At 44.8% G+C, this 26843-nt stretch overlaps 1 protein-coding gene across 1 annotated transcript in view; it reads right to left on the reverse strand.

Annotated features, from left to right (window-relative positions):
- The window catches only part of LOC126214988 (acetylcholinesterase-like), a 762016-nt gene that overhangs the window by 424008 nt on the left and 311165 nt on the right, over positions 1–26843 (reverse strand). The window lies entirely within an intron of this gene.

Here is a 26843-nt window from a genome sequence, read left to right on the forward strand (position 1 = left end):
ACTTCAATTGGAGATTATTGATTTGCAAAATTCAACTTTGTTGAAAGAGAGGTACTACAACACGTTGGATTTGTCACGATGGTAGTGTTCATTACAGAAAAAACATTTCCCAAACTTCACAACAATGCCGCTCAGATCATGTGCATGTTCTGATCTACGTTTTGATGTGAGCAGCTTTTCAGAGCAATGAAAACAGTTATAAAGTAAGGAACGATCGCTTCTTCAGGATGCAACAATGAAGGCCATCCTCCGCATTAACGCTGCGAACACTTTGACGCCTGATATTTCCGATCTTGCAATGAAAAGAAAATTTCAAACTACAGAGGCCCAATAAATTTAGTATGCCATTTCTTGTAAAACATTTGTTTCTTATTTATTTCCTGAAGATCGTATTTCCTGGTGTAGCACGTCACCACGTCTTAGCAGCTACCAGTGTGACGTTGTCGATCTTGTAAGATGCAGCTGGCACATCAAAACGCCTGTCTTGCCGCCTGCCTCAGCCAGCCGTGCCACGTGCCGGCCCACTTGACTGGTCACAGCGAGCGACACGGCTCCCTGGAGCAGGGAGCGCTCCGCGGCTCACAACGGAGCCCACGAGCTGGAACAGCCTGCCCTACACGATATTAAGTAGGTGTAGTAGTTCCTTTGGCTCTTCAGTGTATTTTGATATACGAAAAGTCACGCATCAAAACCATACCGTTAGCGTAGAATCATGAAATTTGTGAAGAAGCAAGATTTAGCCAGTATAAGTAAACGAAAAAAGTCCGAAATTACTGAATTTGTAACTACCGGGTGTTCAAAAACATTTGAAAACATAATAAACCAAGGAATAATGTCGATAGAGAGGTAAAAATTGGCACACATGCTTGGAATGACATAGGGTTTTATTAGAACCAAAAAAAGTATTGCTAGACGCGCGAAAGATCTCTTACACGTGTCGTTTGGTCCCCAGACCTGTGTCCGTGCGATTATTGGCTTGGGGGTGACCTGAAGTCGCAAGTGTATCGTGATCGACCGACATCTCTAGGGATGCTAAAAGACAATATCCCATGCCAATGCCTCACCATAACTCCAGACATGCTTTACAGTGCTGTTCACAACATTATTCCTTGACTGCAGCTATTGTTGAGGAATGATGGTGGACATATTGAGCATTTCCTGTAAAGAACGTCGTCTTTGCTTTGTCTTACTTTGTTATGCTAATTGATACTATTCTGGTCAGATGAAGCGCCATCTGTCGGACATTTTTTGGACGTTTGTATTTTTTGGTTCTAATAAAACCCCATGGCATTCTAAGCATGTGTGTCAATTTTTACCTGTCCATCTACATTATTCCGTGATTTATTCAGTTTTCTAATTTATACTGACTTTTTGATACCCGGTATATAACAGGAAAAAACTGTCACTGGTTATCCGAGAGCCTGAGTCTCCGACCTCCTGTTATTTCAATAACGGGTAGAAGTACGAAGTTGAAACTTGTCACTACTAAGGTCTATAGACCTGAGTCGAAACAAGGCCCCGGGAGTAGACAACATTCCATTGGAGCTACTGACGGCCTTGGGAGAGCCAGTCCTGACAAAACGCTACCATCTGGTGAGCAAGATATATGAGACAGGCGAAATACCCTCAGACTTCAAGAAGAATATTATAATTCCAAACCCAAAGAAAGCAGGTGTTGACAGACGTGAAAATTACCGAACTATCAGTTTAACAAGTCACGGCTGCAAAATACTACCACGAATTCTTTACAGACGAATGGAAAAACTGGTAGAAGCCGATCTCGGCAAAGATCAGTTTGGATTCCGCAGAAATGTTGGAACACGTGAGGCAATACTGACCCTACGACTTATCTTGGAAAATAGATTAAGGTGGCATGGGTAAAATGCAAGGAGCGAAAGGCTATTTCCAATTTGTACAGAAACCAGATGGCAGTTGTTAGAGTCAAGAGGCAGGAAAGGGAAGCAGTAGTTGAGAACGGAGTGAGACAGGGTTGCAGTCTCTCCCCGATGTTATTCAATCTGTATATTGAGCAAGTAGTAAAGGAAACAAAAGAAAAATTCGGAGTAGGTATTAGAATCCATGGAGAAGAAATAAAACTTTGAGGCTTGCGGATGACTTTGTAATTCTGTCAGAGACAGCAAAGGACTTGGAAGAGCAGTTGAACGGAATGGACAGTGTCTTAAAGGAGGATATAAGAAGAACATCAACAAAACAAAACGAGGATAATGGAATGTAGTCGAATTACGTCGGGTGATGCTGAGGGAATTAGTTTAGGAAATGAGAAACTTAAAGTAGTAAAGGTGTTTTGCTATTTGGGGAGCAAAATAACTGATGATGGTCGAAGTAGAGAGGATATAAAATGTAGACTGGCAATGGCAAGGATAGCGTTTCTGAAGAAGAGAAATTTGTTAACATCGAGTATAGATTTAAGTGTCAGGAAGTCGTTTCTGAAAGTATTTGTATGGAGTGTAGCCAAGTGAAACATGGACGATAAATAGTTTGGACAAGAAGAGAATAGAAGCTTTCGAAATGTGGTGCTACAGAAGAATGCTGAAGATTAGATGGGTAGGTCACATAACTAATGAGGAGGTATTGAATAGAATTGGGGAGAAGAGGAGTTTGTGGCACAACTTGACAAGAAGAAGGGACTGGTTGGTAGTACATGTTCTGAGGCATGGCGATCACAAATGTAGCATTGAAGGGCAGCGTGGAGGGTAAAAATCGTAGAGGGACACCAAGAGATGAATACACTAAGGAGATTCAGAAGGATGTAGGATGCAGTAAGTACTGGGAGATGAAGAAGCTTGCACGGGATAGAGTAGCATGGAGAGCTGCATCAAACCAGTCTCAGGACTGAAGACAACAACAACAACAACAACAACAAGGTCTATAGTTTATGGAAACTTCTTGATCGCCCCTTATGTTAGGGCTCAGTCCTGTAACTCAACATTTGCTTCGTCTGAAGCTGAAATGGTTCAAATGGCTCTGAGCACTATGGGACTTAACTTCTGAGGTCATCAGTCCCCTAGAACTTAGAACTACTTAAACCTAACTAACCTAAGGACATCACACACATCCATGCCCGAGGCAGGATTCGAACCTGCGACCGTAGCAGTAGCGCGTTTCCGGACTGAGCGCCTAGAACCGCGAGACAACCGCGGCCGGCGAAGTTGAAATAAATTCGAATTTAAAACTGATCACCTCGACATCCTCGAGACATCCTCGAGGCCTTTATTTAACAAGAGCCCCTCGTAAGCCAAAAGTTCGCGGTACAGCTTCAGCACAGTTTGCCGCTACGCAGTAACAGTTCGGAATTGTTACGTCGGAATTAATCTGCGGATCCGCTGGCTTTCCCGAGCGGATTTTTTTTTACCCGCACCGTTCCTGTGTGTGCTGTTCTTCTCGGATAAAGGAGGCGCAGAGTGCGGGGAAGGAAAACACAAACAAAGAGCGAGACAAAAACTCAACTCGCCGGGTGCGACTCTGCCTTGCGGGCGTCGTTAAAAATTTCCACGGTCCCCCCTCCGCTGGGCCGGCGACGTCGCTTTCCCGCAGAATTTTCCGAGCCGCGACACGTCTCCCCTCTTCCGCCAAACCACGTTTTTTTTCTTTAATCGCTTTTCCGCGGACTCGCCTCGCCCCATCCTACCCACCCACCCTCCCCGATAGCAGCGCCCCGGCAATCTCCGAGCCGCCGCCGTCAACAGCAGATGCCGGCAGCTGCCGGGGTGAATTAATATGCGATAAGCAGTGCTGCCAACGTCGTGATGTGAAAAGCTAATGGACTGCCGCTTCGTATCCACGTTTAATTTTATAGTGTCATAAGCTACACGCAGTGTTTCCTCCTCTACTTTCTCTCTCTCGCTTCCTCTCTCTCTCTCTACCTTTCTCTCTCTGCCACTACATCTACATCTAGATTTATACTCCGCAAGCCACCCATCGGTGTGTGGCGGAGGGCACTGTACGTGCCACTGTCATTACCTCCCTTTCCTGTACCAGTCGCGGGAAGAACGACTGCTGAATCTCTCTAATTTTACATTCGTGATCTCCTCGGGACGTATAAGTAGGGGGAAGCAGTATATTCGATACCTCATCCAGAAACGCTCCCTCTCGAAACCTGGCGAGCAAGCTACACCGCGATGCAGAGCACCTCTCTTGCAGAGTCTGCCACTCGAGTTTGCTAAACATCTCCGTAACGCTATCACGCTTACCAAATAACCCTGTGACGAAACGCGCCGCTCTTCTTTGGATCTTCTCTATCTCCTCTGTCAACCCGACCTGGTACGGATCCCACACTGATGAGCAATACTCAAGTATAGGTCGAACGAGCGTTTTGTAAGCCATCTCCTTTGTTGATGGACTACATTTTCTAAGGACTCCCCCAACTCTCTCAACCTGGCACCCGCCTTACCAACAATTAATTCTATATGATCATTCCACTTCAAATCGATCTGTACGCATACTACCAGATATTTTACAGAAGTAACTGCTACCAGTGTTTGTTCCGCTATCATATAATCATAAAATAAAGGATCGTCCTTTCTGTGTATTCGCAATACATTACATTATGTTAAGGGTCAGTTGCCACTCCCTGCACCAAGTGCCTATCCGCTGCAGATCTTCCTGCATTTCGCTGCAATTTTCTAACGCTGCAGCTTCTCTGTATACTACAGCATCATCCGCGAAAAGCCGCATGGAACTTCCGACATTATCTACAAGGTCATTTATATATACTGTGAAAAGCAATGGTCCCATAACACTCCCCTGTGGCACGCCAGGGGTTACTTTAACGTCTCTCCGCCGGCCGGGGTGGCCGAGCGGTTCTAGGCGCTACAGTCTGGAACCGCGCGACCGCTACGGTCGCAGGTTCGAATCCTGCCTCGGGCATGGATGTGTGTGATGTCCTTAGTTCGGTTTAAGTAGTTCTAAGTTCTAGGGGACTGATGACCTTAGAATTTAAGTGCCATAGTGCTCAGAGCCATTTGAACCATTTTAGAAATCTCTCCATTGAGAACAACATGCTGTGTTCTCTTTGCTAAAAACTCTTCAATCCAGCCACACAGCTGGTCTGATATTCCGTAGGCTCTTACTTTGTTGATCAGGCGACAGTGCGGAACTGTATCGAACGCCTTCCGGAAGTAAAGGAAAATGGCATCTACCTGGGAGCCTGTATCTAATATTTTCTGGGTCTGATGAACAAATAAAGCGAGTTGGGTCTCATACGAATACTGTTTCCGGAATCCATGTTGATTCCTACATAGTAGATTCTGGGTTTCCAGAAATGACATGATATGCGAGCAAAAAACATGTTCTAAAATTCTACAACAGATCCATGTCAGAGATATAGGCCTATAGTTTTGAGCATTTGCTCGACGACCCTTCTTGAAGACTGTGACTACCTGTGCTCTTTTCCAATCATTTGGAACCCTCCGTTCCTCTAGAGACTTGCGGTACACGGCTGTTAGAAGGGGGGCAAGTTGTTTCGCGTACTCTGTGTAGAATCGAATTGGTATCCCGTCAGGTCCAGTGGACTTTCCTCTGTTGAGTGATTTCAGTTGCTTTTCTAATCCTTGGACACTTATTTCGATGTCAGCCATTTTTTCGTTCGTGCGAGGATTTAGAGAAGGAACTGCAGTGCGGTCTTTCTCTGTGAAACAGCTTTGGAAGAAGGTGTTTAGTATTTCAGCTTTGCGCGTGTCATCCTCTGTTTCAATGCCATCACCATCCCAGAGTGTCTGGATATGCTGTTTCGATCCACTTACTGATTTAACGTAAGGCCAGAACTTCCTAGGATTTTCTGTCTTGTCGGTAGATAGAATTTTACTTTCGCAACTTGTTTATGGGTATGTTGTGATGATGGAAAAAAATGTTTTGCAGCATGTCAGACACTTATGATTTTATGTTGTATATAATGCAGAATGGTACAGTGTTAGTAGGGTAGAGCGTTGTACCCTGGAAGACTTCCGCTTCCAGCAAGCCTGTAGTAGAAAGATGACTTACACCGCCCAAGTCCCGCTAACGTGACCACTTGTCAAAAGTAAGAGCCCTTTGGTTCGCGGGCCACTGTGGGAAGAACAGGAGAAGGGTCACAAAATCACTGTGCTACCTCCTCCTGCGTACTCTCCAGACCTGGCCCCTGCGGACTTTTTTTTATTTCTAAAGTTGAAAACCCCGTTGAAAGGAGAAAGATTTGCAACGATAGAAATAAAAGAAAATTCGCAGGCGGCCCTTCGCACGATCCAGCAAAGGCGTCCCGAGACTGCTTCTGAAAGTGGGGCCGTTTATCAATGGTGCAGACCACAGTGCCACAAAAGCAGAGTTATTAAACACGCTTTTCCGAAACTCCTTCACCAAACAAGACACAGTAAATCTTCCTGATTTCAATCAAGGACAACTGCCAAGATGAGAAACATAGAAATAAATATCCTCGGTGTAGCAAAGCAGTTTAAATCACTTAATAAAGGTAATGCCTCCGTTCCATATCGTATACTAGTCAGGTTCCTCTCAGAGTATGCTGATAAAATTGCTCCATATTTAGAAATTATATACAACCGCTCGCACACAGAAAGATGCGTACCTAAGGACTGAAAAATAGCTCAAGTCACACCAATAGCTAAAAAAGGAAATAGGAGTAATCCGCTGAATTACAGGCCCATATCACTAACGTCGATTTGCAGTAGGGTTTCGGAACATATATTGTGTTCGATCATAATCAATTACTTCGTAGAAAAAGATTTATTGATACGTAGTCAGCACGGATTCAGAAACACAACTGGAACACACTGGAACACCACTAGCTCTTTATACTCACATACTATTGACAGGAGATGTAAAACTGATTCTATATTTTTAGATTTCCAGAAGGCTTCCGACACCGTTCCTCACAAGCGTCTTCTAACCAAACTGAGTGCCTACGGAGTATCGCCACAGTTGTGTGACTGGATTCGAGACTTCCTCTCAGAAAGGTCACAGTTCGCAGTAATAGACGGAAAGTCATCGAGTAAAACAGAAGTAATATCCGGCGTTCCCCAAGGAAGTGTTACAGGCCCTCTATTGCTCCTTATCTATATTAACGACATAGGAGACAATCTGAGTAGCCCTCTTAGATGGTTTTCAGATTATGCTGTCAGTTACCATCTTGTAAAGTCATCAGATGACCAAAACGAATTGCCAAATGATTTAGATAAGACATCTGTATGGTGCGCAAAGTGGCTATTGACCCTGAATAAAGAAAAGTGTGAAGTTATTCACATGAGTACGAAAAGAAATCAGCTAAATTTCGAGTATGCGATAAGTCACACAAATCTGAAGGCTGTAAATTCAGCTAAATACTTAGGGATTACAATTACAAATAACCTAAATTGGAACGATCACATAGATAATATTGTGTGTAGAGCAAACCAAAGAGTGCGATTCATTGGCAGAACACTTAGAAGGTGCAACAGCTCTACTAAAGAGACTGCTTACACCACGCTTGTCCGTCCTATTCTGGAGTACTGCTGTGCGGTGTGGGATCCGCATCAGGTGGGACTGACGGATGACATCGAAAAAGTAAAAAGTAGGGCAGCACGTTTTGTATTATCGCGAAATAGGGGAGATAGTGTCACAGACATGATACGTGAATTGGAGTGGCAATCATTAAAACAAAGGCGTTTTTCGTTGCGACCTGATCTTCTCATGAAATTTGTCACCAGTTTTCTTCTCTGATTGTGAAAACATTCTGTTGTCACCCACCTACTCAGGGAAAAATGATCATCACGATAAAATAAGAGAAATCAGAGCTCGCACGAAAAAATTTAAGTGATCGTTTTTCCCGCACGCCGTTCAAACGGTTGAGAGAGAGCTTGAAGGTCGTTCATTGAACCCTCCGCCAGGGACTTTATATGTGAATAGCAGAGTAATCACGTGGATGTAGATGTAGACCATACACAATAAGTAAAAGGTAAGCGTATTAAAAATTTTGTGGACAAAGTTCCGGAATTTTTTTAACAGGCCCGGTAAAGTGCTACTAGCAGTCTAGGTAGCACAATGGCTGAAGTAGGGAGGTGAGAAGAGTGGGAACCAATGGCGGAGCAGCCCGCGTTTCTGTAGTGAGTGCTAAGCGAGGCGAGAGGTGGTGCCGAGAATAACGGCTCTGGACAATGGAAGACTGGAAACGAGTTAGATGGGGTGTGAGTCATATTGTGCTCGCCCTTACCTGTGATCACACGTGGAGTAGGGACGAGATGGTATGGTGATATGTGGATGTTCTTCACGGCTAAGGAGCGTCGCCTTATTCTGCTTAAGAAGACACTACGTGTGGAAGGATATGATCACATTTCACAGCATTGTGTTATTATGTACAGAGAGTGTGAACTGAATTCCTAATGTGGATAGCCTAGTAGGGGACATTTGTGCAGGCAAGTGGTAATGACCATTTGACTTGCACCTTACCATCCTGACGATAGGAACACAGTAGTTGCAATCTAGCTAGATCTGAAATAAAGAGATTACTAGCGACTGACTGCTGTACATTTCTCAGTTTTCAATAAACTCATTCACTGGGCACAGCTATTCGGTATGGAATCCAATCTGAGTACAACAGTTCAGAGATGGTGACTGTTTGTATGAGGAACGCACCCTGTCACAAAGCAGCTCCCCTAAGGGCCGCTCTTCAGTAAAGAATCCATTCTTTTCTTCTCCTGGTATTCCTTCATTTTCTAGCTGTGAGCCAACTTTCTCTCCTCGATCTTGATCCCTGTGCTCTTCTAACTGGTATGATGGGATGCTGCATCCACAGTCGGTCTTGTGTTTTCTGTACTGGGATCTGAAATTGTTGCAGATCCGACTTTACTGATACAATCCACTTGTTGGAGGTGTTCCCGCTACCTCTCACTGTGGGTGAGGCTTTTGGGATCCGTTCTGGTCAAGTGTCCGTGGATGGCCAGTCACCCTTTCCTTACACACGTGATAAGGTCAGCCTGGTGTATGTACAACTCGCCGTTATCCTCGTTTCTGAACTCTCCTTTTTCTTCTCTTATGGGTCGCAGTATCCTACTCATGATCTTCATCTCTGGTCTCAGGTTTCCTGAGTAACCTCTTCTTGACTATTACGAGACATTTTGAGACACAGATGGCGTCGTTTAATATAAGAATAACACACTAATTAACGATGGGCAGAATCTACATCTACATGGATACTCTGCAAATCACATTTGAGTGCCTGGCAGAGGGTTCATCGAACCATCTTCACAATTAATTAAAATATCCACGGGTGTACTGTCGGTCTACAGTGTCCAACGGGCACAATATTTCGGCGATCATACATGTCGCCATCATCAGGTGAACTGACGGACTGAGCTCCTGTGAACGTGCCGGCACGGAGATCCTCCGAATAAAACTCGCGCACTGGTGGGGAGCGCCAAAGATGACCTCGGTTTGAGGAAGGCCGGCGTGTACCAGATTCCGTGTCAATGTGGCAAGTCGTATATTGGTCAGACGATGCGTATCGTCGAGGATCGATGCCGTGAACACCAGAGGCACACTCGACTGATGTATCCGAGCGAGTCGGCGGTCGCTGAACATTGTTTGTCGGAAAACCGCGCTATGGAGTACGAACGCACGAGGATTCTGGTACAGACGTCGAGATAGTGGGACAGCGTCGTTAGAGAAGCCATCGAAATTCGCACCAATGACGACCTCATAAATCGTCACTGTGGCTATAGTCATAGCAAGGCTTGCGAACCAGCGATGGGGTTAATCGAGAGTAAATCGAGCAAACGTATAGTTGTGACGACCACGGCGGACAGAACCATCACACCGACGTCATCTCAGACGCCGTCGCAATCTGTTCCACCGCGCGACCGTGGCGCGGGGCGCGGACGGCGGAATGAGCGCGCCGCGGACGGAGGGTATTTAAATCGGCCGCAGCCGCGACCGAACCCAGTTCCCCCTGAGCAGCCATAGTGTACGGATCTCCGTGCCGGCACGTTCACAGGAGCTCAGTCCGTCAGTTCACCTGATGATGGCGACATGTACGATCGCCGAAATATTGTGCCCGTTGGACACTGTAGACCGGCAGTACACCCGTGGATATTTTGATTATCAAATACGCCGGGAGAAACTCAAGAATCACATCTTCACAATTCTCTATTATTCCAATCTCGTACAGCGCGCGGAAAGAACGAACACCTATATCTTTCCGTAAAAGCTTTGATTTCCCTCATTTTATCGTGGTGATCCTTTCTCCCTATGTAGTCAACAAAATACTTCGCATTCGGAGGAAAAAGTTGGTGACTGGAATTTCGTGAGAAGATTCCATCGCAACGAAAAACTACTTTCTTTTAATGACATCCAGCCCAAATCCTGTGTCATTTCAGTGACACCCTCTCCCCTATTTCGGGATAATACAAAAAGTGCAGCCCTTCTTTGAACTTTTTCGATGTACTCCGTCAGTCCTATCTGGTAAGGATCCCACAACGCGCAGCAGAATTCTAAAAGAGGACGGACAAGCTTAGTGTAGGCAGTCTCCTTAGTAAATCTGTTACATTTTCTAAGTGTCTTGTCAATAAAACGCAGTCTTTGATTAGCCTTCCCCACAACATTTTCCTCGTGTTCCTTCCAATTTAAGTTGTTCGTAATTGAAAGGCCTAGGTACTTAGTCGAATTTACGCCCTGTTATATTTGGCTGTTTCATCGTGTAACCGAATTTTAATGGATTCCTTACAGCACTCATGTGGATGACTCACACTTTTCGTTATTCAGGGTCCACTGCCAATTTTCACACCGTTCACAAATCTTTTCTAAATCGTTTTTCAGTTTGTTTTGATCTTCTGATGACTTTATTAGTCGATAAACGACAGCGTCATCTGCAAAGAACCTAACACGGCTGCTCACATTGTCCCCAAATCGTTTATATAGATAAGTAACAGCAAAGGGCCTATAACATTACCTTCGGGAAGGCCAGAAATCACTTCTCTTTTACTCGATGACTTTCCGTCACTACGAACTGTGACCTCTCTGACAGGGAGTCACAAATCCAGTCACATAACTGAGGCGATAGTCCATAAGCACGCAATTTCACTCTAAGCCGCTTATGTGGTACAGTTTCAAAAACCATCTGGAAATTCAGAAATACGGAATCGATCTGCAATCAACACTTCATGCGGATAGAGAGCTAGTTGTGTTTCACAAGATCGATGTTTTCTAAACCCACGTTGACCGTGTGAAAAGACCGTTTCCTTTCTTGGATATTGGTGTGACTTGTGCAAGGTTCCAGTCTTTGGGTACGGATCTTTCGTCGAGCAAACGGTTGCATATGATTGTCAAGAATGGAGCTAATGGATCGGCACCCTGAAAGGAACCTAATTGTATGATAGTAATGTTTCATTACAGTGAACTTTATTACATTGGCTGTATGTATTGCCTTATAACTAACTTCATATTAAATACACTAGTGGCCATTAAAATTGCTACACCAAGAAGAAATACAGATGATAAACGGGTATTCATTGGACAAATATATTATACTAGAACTGACATGTGATTACATTTTTACACAATTTCGGTGCATAGATCCTGAGAAATCAGTACCCAGAACAATCACCTCTGGCCGTAATAACGGCTTTGATACGCCTGGGCATTGAGTCAAACAGAGCTCGGATGGCGTGTACAGGTACAGCTGCCCATGCGGCTTCAACACGATACCACAGTTCATCAAGAGTAGTGACTGGCGTATTGTGACGAGCCAGTTACTCGGCCACCATTGACCAGATGTTTTCAATTGGTGAGAGATCCGGAGAATGTGCTGGCCAGGGCAGCAGTCGAACATTTTCTGTATCCTGAAAGGCCCGTACACGACATGGAAAATGCGGTTGTGCATTATCCTGCTGGAATGTAGAGTTTCGCAGGGATCGAATGAAGGGTAGAGCCAGTGGTCGCAACAAATCTGAAATGCAACGTCCACTGTTCAAAGTGCCGTCAATGCGAACAAGAGGTGACCGAGACGTGTAACCAATGGCACCCCATACCATCGATACTTTCAGAGAACGGCTGCTGCGAGGCTTGTTGCTGGGCGAGAAAACGCGTAGTTGTAAGAATATGTGTGACGTGGCGGAAATGAGCATAAGCAGCAGCTGTTTTCGAAGATGGAGGACGAATCGAAAAAAAATCACAGCGCCTTTTCCTTGGCTGGATTTTTGTGCATGAAGCAACATCGCCATTGGCCGGCTGAGCATTCATTCTCTGCAATCGATGGGAATGTGTATTTGACAGGAAGGAAAAGCAGGCTGTACATTTCAGATAAAGTCATCATCCCTCTGCCCAAAAAGGGCAGTGGGCGAAAATGTGGAAATTACAGAGGCATCACGCCGCTGCAAAAACCACAGAGAGAGCAACGTGAAATCGCTACTATGGGTCTTATTTTTGCTGCAAGAATGTTAAATGAAAGTACTGGGGAAATGGAAGATATCTTGCGATTGTACTTGAGGACATTAAAAAGCGTATGGAAGTATCTCTCGAAACAAGAAGTGGGTATTTTTGGAAGACCTAAAGATGCGAAAGTACCTAATCGACAAAGTCAAGATGCTATACCAGAAGTGTTACAGCTGTGTCCAGACAAGCAACGGACGATGAGAATAGTTTGAAACAAAGAGAGGTGCTCAGCAAGGTAGCGCCCTATCACCACTCCTGCTTTTAAGAGTAATGGACAAGATCATAAAAACTATCAAGAAAATAGACAGCAAACCAAATGCCCTGGTTTTTGCTGATGATTTAATAGTATGTGGAGACGCAGAACGTGAAGCACAGAAGAAACTTAACGACTGGATCAACAGATTCAGAAATTTCGGACTGAAAATAAGTAAAACAAAGAGTAGAAATGACAATCAGGAGGCATGGAACAACGTCAAATATATTTCTAGAAGGAGTCAAAGTAGAATCTGTTTCACGTTTCAAGTACCTAGGAACCATAATCTCGAAAGACAACACCATTAAGCAGGAAAAACTTAGCAGGACACAGAAAGCATCCAGTTTTTAAGTGAAACCAGAAATATTCTCTGCGACGATAAAATGCAACGAAAAGCGAAAGTGACAATGTATCACACCTTGAAACGTCCCCTTAGAAATATTAATGAATTACTGTGCTGATAAACCTCTACGTTATTTGATTTTCAAACAGCTGAGCAAAACTGAACGTACTCAGACATTTCTCTCTTTACCTATTCTGATCAACACTAAACTGACACACAATATTTTAAGCGCAACGCAATCTGACTTTTAATAATCCCTACAAAGAATGGCCCTGACTAACAATAACGTATACCTTTCATGAATCACTTACCTCACAAAAATCTTCGTTACTCAAACTACTGCAATACAGCGAGCGCCACTACTGCCAGATAAATAAAAGATTCAAACTACTGAAGGCACTAACTACTGATAGGCATAGTCAGCAAATGAAAGATTTTGATAGAGAACAATGTATTTACCTTAATAATGTTCAAAAGTCATCATATATGTATCAGTTCATGATATCCAGTATTACAAATTTACTCTTTCTGATGGACACACGTCCAGATCGTCCGCTCTCAAAACTCCGCCATTTCTCTCCCCACATCCACCACGGCTGGCGGCTCACCTCCAACTGCGCAACGCTACGCGCTGTTCACATCCAGCTGCCCAACACTACAATAGCGAATATTCCAACAATGCCAAGCAGCCATAGACTGCACACCGCACAGCCAGTGATTTTCATACAGAGCGCTACGTGGCGTTACCAATATAAAAACCTAAACAGCCTACTTAGAACCTGTTTTGTACCAGTTCTAATATGTTGTTTCTTGTGGTCTTCAGTCCTGAGACTGGTTTGATGCAGCTCTTCATGCTACTCCATCCTGTGCAAGCTTCTTCATCTCCCAGTACCTACTGCAACCTACATCCTTCTGAATCTGCTTGGTGTATTCATCTCTTGGTCTCCCTCTACGATTTTTACCCTCTACGCTGCCCTCCAATACTAAATTCGTGATCCCTTGATGCCTCAAAACATGTCCTACCAACCGATCCCTTCTTCTAGTCAAGTTGTGCCACAAACTTCTCTTCTCCCCAATTCTGTTTAATACTTCCTCATTAGTTATGTGATCTAGCCATCTAATCTTCAGCATTCTTCTGTAGCACCACATTTTGAAAGCTTCTATTCTCTTCTTGTCCAAACTATTTATCGTCCACGTTTCACTTCCATACATGGCTACACTCCATACAAATACTTTCAGAAACGACTTCCTGACACTTAAATCTATACTCGATGTTAACAAATTTCTCTTCTTCAGAAACGCTTTCCTTGCCATTGCCAGTCTACATTTTATTGCCCATCGTCAGTTATTTTGCTCCCCAAATAGCAAAACTCCTTTACTAGTTTAAGTGTGTCATTTCCTAATCTAATTCCCTCAGCATCACCCGACTTAATTCGACTACCTACCATTATCCTCGTTTTGCTTTTGTTGATGTTCATCTTATATCCTCCTTTCAAGACACTATCCATTCCGTTCAACTGAAATTTCTAGTGGCAACTAAAATCGACCATATGGAAAGCGTACGCTGTGGACTTTACCCCTGAAAACTCTTCAGAATTTCGTGCAATGGTGTACTACATTTAATGCTGCACAATAACTGCGTTGAACATCGAAGCAAAATTAAGTCATTTATGGGGGGCGGGGGGAGGTATCAGTCAAAAAGATGTGTAAAAATCAAATTTTTGGGCCAAATAGTTTTTGTGAAATCGAATGATAAGTGTGTCAAGGCAGTCGGAACATCATGTGTCTGTACAGGCGAGCAGTGCAGTGATGACAAAATCGCGCACAGCGCGGAATACGGGGAGCACGTCTCTGTAGCAGCGAAAGGGTTAATGCGGCCGTGGTGGCTTTACTTCATAAACTGCGCGCTCCCCCTCTAAACATAAGTTTGCGAACTATGCTATGGCGCTGCTTCTCTTGGCGCGTGCAAATGGTAACGCAGCAATCTCCCGCGTCTGGGCGGGCATGCGCGAGCCGCCAAGATAAAAGAATTGAAGTATAGGCATTGTGTTACGTTTACCGTCGTTTAAAGGCGGCTGCCATTCACTGCAGACCTCGAGGAAGTGTTCCCGTACGCACGTGACGTACCTGTGTGATCTCGCCTGCGGCGGGGGCGTGCTGGGTCCCGGCTAATACCCCGGAGCGGGTCGGGGGGCGGCTGATTAAACCGGCCCGCCGTGCGACGCGCCGCCTACAATACGGCACAACTCGATTAGCCCAGGGCGGCCCGCCAGCCTGCAGCCGAGCGCCGCAACTTGCCACGGGCCGCGCAGCGAGAGCGTCTCAGAGGTGCCGCCGCCGCTAAAGCACTCGGCTAATCCACGTCCCCCGTGAAGGAATTGCCGAGGCGCACGAGAGCTCGCATATCGCGTGGAGCTACGTACAGCGCGATATGAGGACACTGGCGTGCTCGGAGCAACGCACCGACGAACTATCTTCAGAAAATCAGTCCAGCAAATATCCCTTAGGGAAAAATATTTGTCGTCCCAGCAGTCCTTCCAGCGATAAGGGCCGCCGTGTATACGACTTCCCTGACATCCGGGAAAGACTAAAACTAAAACATATCGATCCCAGCCGCGGTATGGTGCATTTCATCACAGGACATGGCCCTTATCCCACGCACCTGTACCGCGTGAGTCTGCAGCACACTAATAGATGCACATGCGGGGAAGAAGGTTCCCCTGAACATACTGTCTTCTTCTGCGGACAACGCACGAGCACAAGACACACAGTACACATACATCGCCTGAACACACAGAACGAACTACATGCCATAATACGCGACCCGGAAAGGTGGACTGAACTCAACAAACTAACTGACGAAATCTCGAAGATTCAACAAATAGAATACTTGCGCAACAGACCCTACGGAAGGGAAGTCGGTCCAAACAGACGTCACGATGCGCAGGGGCACACAGATATGATTAGCACCACGAGTGATGGAGAAGAAACAGATAGAGACCAGGGCACCAACACATTGAAGCGTCCAGCGCGGATGATCTATAGTGTCAACCAAGTCAACTTCAAAGAACAGTCTGGAACAACCGACAAGAGGTGCACAAGTCGCACACAATCCTAAAAACAGATTGCACCTTATATGTAAATAGTTAACAGCATCTCCATGTCTAATAAGAGCATAAAGCTAGGTACCTCTTCAAGGGACCTACGCCTTCCGTTAAGAGGCAGCGCAGTCTGGATGGAAGGATCTTAATTGTGGTCCCTCTCTTTTGAGCCCAACCCGACGGATTCCTATGGTAGATCGGAGAAAACCACCGTTCAGGTCGTGTTGTCGGCGGGGCCGGGAGGTGCTTGCGCCTGATGTACTCTACTAGGAGCCTTGTAGGCTCAACACAAACCGTTAGCGTCGTTACCTTATTACTTTTACCACGAGTACCCTTTCATTCGCAACTTTGAGCCAAGCACAAAATCAGTTACCTCTCTATTGTATATCGTAAATAGTTTAGCAGGCTGGACATGGAGGTCTTAGTCTTAGTTTCTAGCTTTAACGTACCCTAATCTCTTCTAGTTAGGTTAGTCAGGTTAGTTTTTAGGATGGTTGATGTTAAAGGCATGGTGAGCGACGGCCAGCGTCTTGAGGCTAATTCCAAGACCCGGGCTGCCGCCCACAACCAGGTGACGGGCAATATTATACCTATCTCTTCTCTATTCAATTCTTTCCCTTCCTTCTTTCTAAATATTTAATTTCGTTTTGTTTACTAATATCTCACTTGATTTTGTATTAGTTATAAGTTTTTCTAATGCTGCACAAAAAAAAGATATCAAATGGATCTAGACAAATAGAGCCCGCCTCCACGTGGCGGGACACAGGCAACGGTGTGAGTGGGGACGGGAGCCGGTGTGGTGTTACTTTCAACCACACCGGACCCCGGACCCAGTCACAGCGGCTGAGTGGCAACGTACGACCCACCATAAGAAATTAGACGGTGGGTCATAAAATATAAGCAGCTAGTGAAAAAAAAAGTCCTCCCACAACAGGTCTTTTTTTTGCGTGGAACACTTTAATGCATGGTGATTTTAATTAACTTCATACTCATAACAAGCTCTAATATGATCCTATCGGAGCATGACAGATACTCTTTTAACACGGTACATTACACATCCTTTTACCCAGTCTTTCTTTTTAGTTAAGCCTTCATACTCAGCATCTCTGTCACTGCAAGTTTCTACATGTGTCTCTCTCCCACAGTCTCTTTCTCGCATTGTCACTTTCTCCTGTCTCTCCCACTGTCACTGTCCTCATCCTTTCCTCTCACTCTTCCCTACCACTGGCTTCTTTTCTTCCACATTTACTGCCTCTGTCTCACTAATATCGTCTTTGTGTCATTGTTTTCCTTTCCTTTTACTGCTATTTTTTACTGCTTTCTCGATTGCAATCAGCTGTCTTTCTTTACCACCTCCACTGCCTTCCTTCGTAATCACTGAGGATGCGCCGGCCGGGGTGGCCGAGCGGTTCTAGGCGCTACAGCCCGGAACCGCGCGACCGCTACGGTTTGCCTCGAATCCTGCCTCGGGCATGGGTGTGTGTGATGTCCTTAGGTTAGTTAGGTTTAAGTAGTTCTAAGTTCTAGGCCACTGATGACCTCAGAAGTTAAGTCCCATAGTGCTCAGAGCCATTTGAACTGAGGATGCTTTTCCCCGGGGTTTTATCTCCTAGATCGAGAAACTTTAACACGTAGGTATAGTCGACAATTTTTTTCATGTTGAACTTAGCCAGTCTGGAGCAGTCCAGACACCCCTCCTCCAGCCTGTGTATGTTCACCATTCCTTGCTCTTTTCCATTTCCACCGTCTCCTCTTTCTTTGCTCCCACTGCTTCTGTCTCCAGCCATTCCTATTTTCTTTTTCACTCACTGTCTCTCACACAGTATCAATATCTGCTCTCTCTTTTGCTCCCAATACTACTGTTAATCTAGCTCTCTCTCACAGCCACTTTCTCTCTTCCACCATCGCTGTCCCTCTAGCAATCTCTTTCAGAATGAAAAACACTCAGTGTGTTCACACGCAAATTCTTTTGACGACATAGGCGGAATAAAGACTGAGGCAGCTGTCTCCTACTTTTCTGTCAGTCACTTTTAAAGAGGTACATATTCCCCTTATTTGTGCTCCGACAGGAACATTTGCTGCCGGTTTCCGTGTTACGCCAGTATAGTTTTGATACTTCATTAATGTATTCGACACATACAACAAATAAATATGCATGATATAAGGTTAACACAAAGTCGTATCCCATCAAACGCAAGTTTACTTTACACAACTTTACATAAAAATGCACCTTTTAAGTTAACCTACGGTATACCAGTAAATGCTCTGTTTGGTTAGCAAGAGCAAAGAATTTAGTATCACAGTTTATCTTCTTAAGGCGCTTACCTGGCAGGTTGCACCATCGAATAATTTCCAGGTCAACAAAGACAATATAAGTGTGAAGTTATACAGAGACAGATGTCTTCAGTTTTATTGATAAAAAAATGGCGACTAGAAGCATAGTATGGCAACGTCAGAAACCTTGCGAGGACCCCAGAACCTTTCTTACAACGTCAGTTAAAACTACATTTGCGCCTCAGACGGGATATTAAGTGCATTGAACCTCTTCGTAATGAGTACTGATATCGAAGAACATTTCAAGGTTCTCCTAGATCGTTATCTTAAGGGGGGTAGGACGTGAAACGGGCCGACTTGGAGCAGGAGAGGCGCCAAAGGACATTTTAATTTACACTGTCTACAAATGGTTCAAATGGCTCTGAGCACTATGGGACTTAACATCTATGGTCATCAGTCCCCTAGAACTTAGAACTACTTAAACCTAGCTAACCTAAGGACATCACACAACACCCAGTCATCACGAGGCAGAGAAAATCCCTGATCCCGCCGGGAATCGAACCCGGGAACCCGGGCGCGGACACTGTCTACACTTTTACAAATAAATTCATAAAACTTTGTTAGCATGACCAGGAAGGATTCAGGATTCACACTCATACCAGAGGAAATTCAAAAACATAACAAAACAATTTTTTTTTACTTGTGAAATTTCATCATTTTTTCACTTGGTATTACCTGCATTTGTTGCTGTAGGTACACTTTTCTTCATAAGTAAGAGAGATTCTTCGATGAATTTTGCACAGCATACAAACCATACTGACAGGTGTATAAAACTCTCGAATTTCCCAAATCTGATAAAAACTGTGGTAAAAATTGAGATAATTAACTATAAAATTCGAGTTTTCTCTAAACACGAAGTTTAAAACGTAACATCCCCTTCATTTTTCCATAGATTAAATAAATTCTAGAGTTTCATACACCTGTAAGTATGGTTTGTAAGCTGAGCAAAATTCATCGAAGAATCTCTCTTACTTATGAAGAAAAGTGTACCTATAGCAACAAATGCAGCCAACAGTAAGTGAAAGAAATCGTGAAATTCCACATTTAAAAAATATTATTTTTTCGTGTCTTTGAACTTCCACTGCCATGAGTGTGAATCCTGAATCCTTCCTGGTCATTCTGACAAAGTTTTATGAATTTATTCGTAAAAGTATAGACAGTGGAAATTAAAATGTCCTGTGGTGCCTCTCCTGCTCCATGTCGGCCCATTTCACGTATGGTAAAAAATTCGATGATTTGCACGAATAGAAATTACAGAAGCGGCCACCCCACAATTCGTGCCTTCGTTACCCAAATATCATTTTTTTTTCTTTTTCTTTTTTTTTTCTCCAGGAATCACTCATGAACAAATGGTGCTTTTATAAGCCGCCTAAGTTCCATCCCAGACGACAGTTAACGCAAAAGAACCAATCTGCCTGGGCTGGAGAAGTGTCTAATGTTTAAATTTTGATCGTGTACTCTAGGATAGCTACAGTACGGCAATTCTTGCGATAAGTATACAAATGGTCACTAGGCAAAGAGTTACCCAGAACACTTGACCCCCTATGTTTGTGATCAATAGCATACAAGATATGACCCCCTGAAAATCTCATTTTCGCGCGTGGATTTTTTAAACACTGACATGTACAACCGGTAGTTGTTAAGGGGGTAGGACGTCAAACGGGCCGACTTGGAGCAGGAGAGTCACAACAGGACATTTTAATTTCTACTGTCTATACTTTTACAAATAAATTCATAAAACTTTGTCACCATGACCAGGAAGGATTGAGGACTCACACTCATCGCAGTGGAAGTTCAAAAACGTAGAAAAATACCTTTTCTTACATGTGAAATTTCATCATTTTTTCGCTTACTACTGCCTGCATTTGTTGCTACAGGTACACTTTTCTTTCAAACTGAGAGAGATTCTTCGATGAATTTTTCATAGCATACTAACAGTAGTTACAGGTGTATGAAACTCTAGAATTTTCCAAATCTATTAAAAACTGTGCTAAAAATTGAGATAATTAACCATAAAATTTGACGTTTTCTAAACATGAAGTTTAAATTGTAGCAGCTCATTCATTTTTTCGTTAACTACATAAATTCTAGAGTTTCATACACCTGTAAGTATGGTTTGTATGCTGTGCAAAAGTCATCGAAGAATCTCTCTTACTTAGGAAGAAAAGTGTACCTATAGCAACAAATGCAGCCAGTAGTATGTGAAAAAATGATGAAATTTCACACGTAAAAAAATTTATTTTGTTATGTTTTTGAACTTTCACTGCGATGAGTGTGAGTCCTCAATCCTTGCTGGTCATGGTGACAAAGTTTTATGAATTTATTTGTAAAAGTATAGACGGTAGAAATTAAAATGTCCTGTGGTGACTCTCCTGCTCCAAGTCGGCCCGTTTGACGTCCTACCCCCCTTACGGTATACACTTCAGAGCCCTTGTTTACTGGAGACCTCTATCTTGTTGTGATCCAACTAACAGTAGAAGAGATTTCTTTCAGAGGATCGAAGATGAAGAAGTGCTCGTAACTCTTAAAGCAGTGCATTTCAGAGTCCGAGTTTACTAGACATTTTTGCTTCCGCTGATCGTTCCGTTCGTATGCCTGAATAGCTGCCGTGCACGGAGCGATAGTCTTGTGGAAAACCCTGTATCATCCGTGCCCAGTATTTCTTTCGGCACGCCACCTGTGGTGGTCCCAGCTAAAGCACTGCACCCTGCCATTCAGTTTCGAGCGCAGACCTCGTGAATAGCTACTTCAGTCGCTGTTAAACCGAGCGGAGGCACGAATTCCCCGGACGACCCACACCTAGTGGGGCGGGCCAGCAAAGCGGAGGGAGGGAGGGAGTCACGCGACACCAGCTGGCGTGCGGGCAGTACGCCCCCTCCCCCCCCCCCCTCCCCCTTGGCAACCACTTTCGTGACATTTCACCAACATAGGTCTCGCTTCCCCTGTGCTCCACGACCACTCAGGGACAAACGCATTCGGCGGTGATCTACACAGACCCGTGAATCATTCTCGTAATGTACATACACTCCTGAAAATTGAAATAAGAACACCGTGAATTCATTGTCCCAGGAAGGGGAAACTTTATTGACACATTCCTGGGGTCAGATACATCACATGATCACACTGACAGAACTACAGGCACATAGACACAGGCAACAGAGCATGCACAATGACGGCACTAGTACAGTGTATATCCACCTTTCGGAGCAATGCAGGCTGCTATTCTCCCATGGAGACGATCGTAGAGATGCTGGATGTAGTCCTGTCGAACGGCTTGCCATGCCATTTCCACCTGGCGCCTCAGTTGGACCAGCGTTCGTGCTGGACGTGCAGACCGCGTGAGACGACGCTTCATCCAGTCCCAAACATGCTCAATGGGGGACAGATCCGGAGATCTTGCTGGCCAGGGTAGTTGACTTACACCTTCTAGAGCACGTTGGGTGGCACGGGATACATGCGGACGTGCATTGTCCTGTTGGAACAGCAAGTTCCCTTGCCGGTCTAGGAATGGTAGAACGATGGGTTCGATGACGGTTTGGATGTACCGTGCACTATTCAGTGCCCCTCGACGATCACCAGTGGTGTACGGCCAGTGTAGCAGATCGCTCCCCACACCATGATGCCGGGTGTTGGCCCTGTGTGCCTCGGTCGTATGCAGTCCTGATTGTGGCGCTCACCTGCACGGCGCCAAACACGCATACGACCATCATTGGCACCAAGGCAGAAGCGACTCTCATCGCTGAAGACGACACGTCTCCATTCGTCCCTCCATTCACGCCTGTCGCGACACCACTGGAGGCGGGCTGCACGATGTTGGGGCGTGAGCGGAAGACGGCCTAACGGTGTGCGGGACCGTAGCCCAGCTTCATGGAGACGGTTGCGAATGGTCCTCGCCGATACCCCAGGAGCAACAGTGTCCCTAATTTGCTGGGAAGTGGCGGTGCGGTCCCCTACGGCACTGCGTAGGATCCTACGGTCTTGGCGTGCATCCGTGCGTCGCTGCGGTCCGGTCCCAGGTCGACGGGCACGTGCACCTTCCGCCGACCACTGGCGACAACATCGATGTACTGTGGAGACCTCACGCCCCACGTGTTGAGCAATTCGGCGGTACGTCCACCCGGCCTCCCGCATGCCCACTATACGCCCTCGCTCAAAGTCCGTCAACTGCACATACGGTTCACGTCCACGCTGTCGCGGCATGCTACCAGTGTTAAAGAAGACTGCGATGGAACTCCGTATGTCACGGCAAACTGGCTGACACTGACGGCGGCGGTGCACAAACGCTGCGCAGCTAGCGCCATTCGACGGCCAACACCGCGGTTCCTGGTGTGTCCGCTGTGCCGTGCGTGTGATCATTGCTTGTACAGCCCTCTCGCAGTGTCCGGAGCAAGTATGGTGGGTCTGACACACCGGTGTCAATGTGTTCTTTTTTCCATTTCCAGGAGTGTATTTTCGTAAACGGCTGCAAGAAAATCACTTGCGCGCGTATAATTCTCATTGTAAGCATATACACTCAAACGCCAAAGAAACTGGTACAGCCATGCGCATTCAAATATAGAGATGTGTAAACAGGCAGAATACGGCGCTGCGGTCGGCAACGCCTATATAAGGAGGAGGAGATTAGTGTTTAACGTCCCGTCGACAATGAGGTCAGCAGAGACGGAGCGCAAGCGCGGGTAAGGGAAGGATGGGGAAGGAAATCGGCCGTGCCCTTTCAAAGGAACCATCCCGGCATTTGCCTGAAGCGATTTAGGGAAATCACGGAAAACCTAAATCAGGATGGCCGGAGACGGGATTGAACCGTCGTCCTCCCGAATGCGAGTCCAGTGTGCTAACCACTGCGCCACCTCGCTCGGTGCCTATATAAGACGCAGTTGTTAGATCGTTTACTGGTTATCAAGATCTAAGTGGGTTTGAGCGTGGTGTTATAATCGCCGCACGAGCGATGCGACACAGCATCTCCGAGGTAGCCATGAACTGGGGATTTTCCGAGCGACCATTTCACGAATGTTCCGTGAATATCAGGAAAACGGTAAAAGATCAAATCTCCGACATCACTGCAGCCGGAACAAGATCCTGCAAGAACGGGACCAATGACGATTGAAGAGAATAGTTTAACGTGACAGAAATGCAACCCTTCCGGAAATTGCTGCAGATTTAAACGCTGGGCCATCAACACGTGTCAGCGTGCAAACCATTCAACGAAACATCATCGACAAGGGCTATCGGAGCCGAAGGCTGACTCGTGTAGCCTCTATGACTGCACGGCACAAAGCTTTACACCTCACCTGGGCCCCTCAGCACCGACATTGCACTGTTAATGACTGGAAACAAGTTGCCTAGTCTCGTTTCAAATTATATTGAGCGCATGAACGTGCACGGGTATGGAGACAACATCACGACTCCACAGACACTCCATGGACTGCATGTCAGCAGGAGATTGTCAAAGCTGGTGGAGGCTCTCTAATGGTGTGGGGCGTGTGCAGTTGGAGTGATATGGAACCCCTCATACGTCTAGATACGACTCTGACAGGTGACACGTACGTAAGCATCCTGTCTGATCGACTGCATCCATTCACGTCCATTTGCATTCCGACGGACTTGGCCAATTCCAGCAGGACAATGCGACACCCCACATGTCCAATGCTACAGAGTGGCTCCAGGAACACTTCTTCTTTAAGTTAAACACTTCCGCTGGCCACCAAACTCCTCTGACACAATATTGAGCATATCTGGGATGCCTTGCAACGTGCTGTTCAGAAGAGATCTCCACTCCCTCGTACTCTTACGGATTTATGGACAGCGCTGCAGGAATCATGGTGTCTGTTCCCTCCAGCACTACTTCAGACATCAGTCGAGTCCTTTTGGCGTAGTGCTGCGGCACTTCTGCATGCTCACGGGGGTCGTATACGATATTGGGCAGGTGTACCAGTTTCTTTGGCTCTGCAGTGTATATACTGTCTTAACAGTTAATGATCATCGAATCGTTATACCATAAGTTAACAAAGTGATACCAACATTAAAGCCATTTGTTCCTCACTTTTGAATACAGTATGGGACTGACAGTGATCAATGTGTTACAAATGTTTACTTATCACAAAGAGTCTTTATCACAATCTATTTATTATGGTGACCGGTTTCGACCACTACTGTGGTCATCTTCAGACCAATGAGGAAGAACCTTCTTCTGCTGGAGAATCACTAATCTCCAGCAGAAGGAGGTTCTTACTCATTGGTATGAAGATGACCACAGTAGTGGTCGAAACCGGTCACCATAATAAATAGATTGTGATAAAGACTCTTTGTGATAAGTAAACATTTGTTCCTCAGTTTCACCATTTAGTCGGTGTCCTTTCTTTCTTTTAATGACGTATTGACAGCGGCAGCACATTTTAAATGTTTTCATAATAATTCATTAGGCTCAAGGTGACTGAAAAAGTACAGTGTTCACAGTAGCGGTTTAGCACCTGAATGACATCTTGAGATGTGATTAACCCGCTAACAGCTTCGTCAAAATATATGACGATTCCAGTTAAAAATACTACAAGAGTTAATGATTTTGACAGTGCTTAACTGAACTATTTATACATCTTTAAGCTGTTAGCTGATTAATCCCATCTCCAGAAGGCAATCGAGTGATGAAACTGAACAGTGTCATTTTTAAGCGATGTTGGACGTAATAATACACTGTGGGTAGCCGCTGCTTAATCACTGTAGTTAGCTCAATATACACACTGTGACATCTGTCACATGCCAATACTTGGGCTTGAACTACAAGGGAGGCAACTAGCTTGCAGTGAACTTCTCTGCCTTACACACTGTTAATAGGAAGTGTTAATCGTCAGACCCAGATAATCAGATAATATCTAAAAGAACCAATAAAATACTTTTATAATGTTCTTTTCGTTTTGCAAGCATTACCGTTATCTTTCATTATGTCTGTTGTGAGCATTATTCCAGAATACAGAATCTGACTTCATATTCAAGACAAAATGAAAATCTAGATAATAGCTGCTTGTGTGGTAAATATTAAACAGTTTTTCTCATTATAACCTAACATTCAATTAAGGAGAAAATCTACTCAGAAATCAGTGCAAGATTTTCAAGTTCGTTAGAGAAATCTCTCCAAGTGTCTAGTTATGTGCCTTAAGCAATATACTTGTAATTGTTCGTATTTGCTAAATAAAGACATTATTTATTCCTTCTTTATTCCCCATAAATATCATTCAGTGCTGCTGCAGAAAGAAAAATAGTGGGAAAAAATTAAAAATGCTTCAAGCCAGTACAGTGCAATACATTTGAAAAACATGTCAAACTAATTTTCTTGTTTTGGCTGTGTTGACTCCATTTTAGCTTGTGATCTAGTTTTCTTCGAAGGAATTTATGCTGATATTTCATTTATATAAAGAATAATGAATTTTTCTTGCACTTGCAGGATTCTTTTCTCATTTGCAATTGCATATTATAGACATTCATGATATTAACACTATTTGTTGAACAGTTATCATGAACATCATGGCTGTGACTATTACTGGGGGGGGGGGGGAGGATGGACCTTTGATTCATATACCCATGCCAACATTTTTAAACAGGTAATTGTCATGCATATCTCCCACAGAGTACGCAACGTCTTAAACAAAACCGGCCTGTTCAGAGAAATTCGTGCAGCGCACTGCCTCCACCTCTCTTTAGTTCCCGTACACCGTCATCTTTTTTTTTTCTCTCCTCTCCAGATAGAAGCGCTACAAGTGGCCGTGCTCCTCATTAGTGGTGGAGCGGTGGTGTCGTTATCTCTGACCAGAGATACTCGCCCGTAACGAGCGGCGCCTGTTTTTGCCCCCACCCCTCGCGTTTCCCGCCAGAGAGGATGCTGGAGCGCCCTCGTCGCACAAAACCCGAACAGCGGACGCCGCTAGTGCTCTCTGCGGTTTTCAATCTCACTGGCAGTGTTCTGTCTGTGTGGAGCTCTTTGCCTCCTGTTGAGCTGCGGTACCGGGAAACGACAGAAAAATCTTTTGCTGTGCTCTGTTCTCTAATACACACAAATGCTTCAGGTCAGGTGCTTGAAATACATTATGTGACCATACTTTTTAGGAAATACTTCAATAAAAACTGTTAAAATATTTATGTAGTTTGTACAATGTCATTCTAATAACAACCACGAAAGTGTCATGTTGAAACCATGATATTGACCTTTAATTAAGACAAAAAATGGTTCAAATGGGTCTGAGCCCAATGAGACTTAACTTCTGAGGTCATCAGATCGTAGCGGTCGCGCGGTTCCAGACTGTAGCGCCTAGAACCGCTTGGCCATTTGGGGGACATTCAACTGGGTTTCGATGGGTCCTAGTGGCAATAATCTAAGAAACCAGGACAGCTGTGGACTAAGTGAACGTTATTA

The sequence above is a fragment of the Schistocerca nitens genome, chromosome 12 (assembly GCF_023898315.1).
Source record: "Schistocerca nitens isolate TAMUIC-IGC-003100 chromosome 12, iqSchNite1.1, whole genome shotgun sequence".
NCBI lineage: Eukaryota > Metazoa > Arthropoda > Insecta > Orthoptera > Acrididae > Schistocerca > Schistocerca nitens.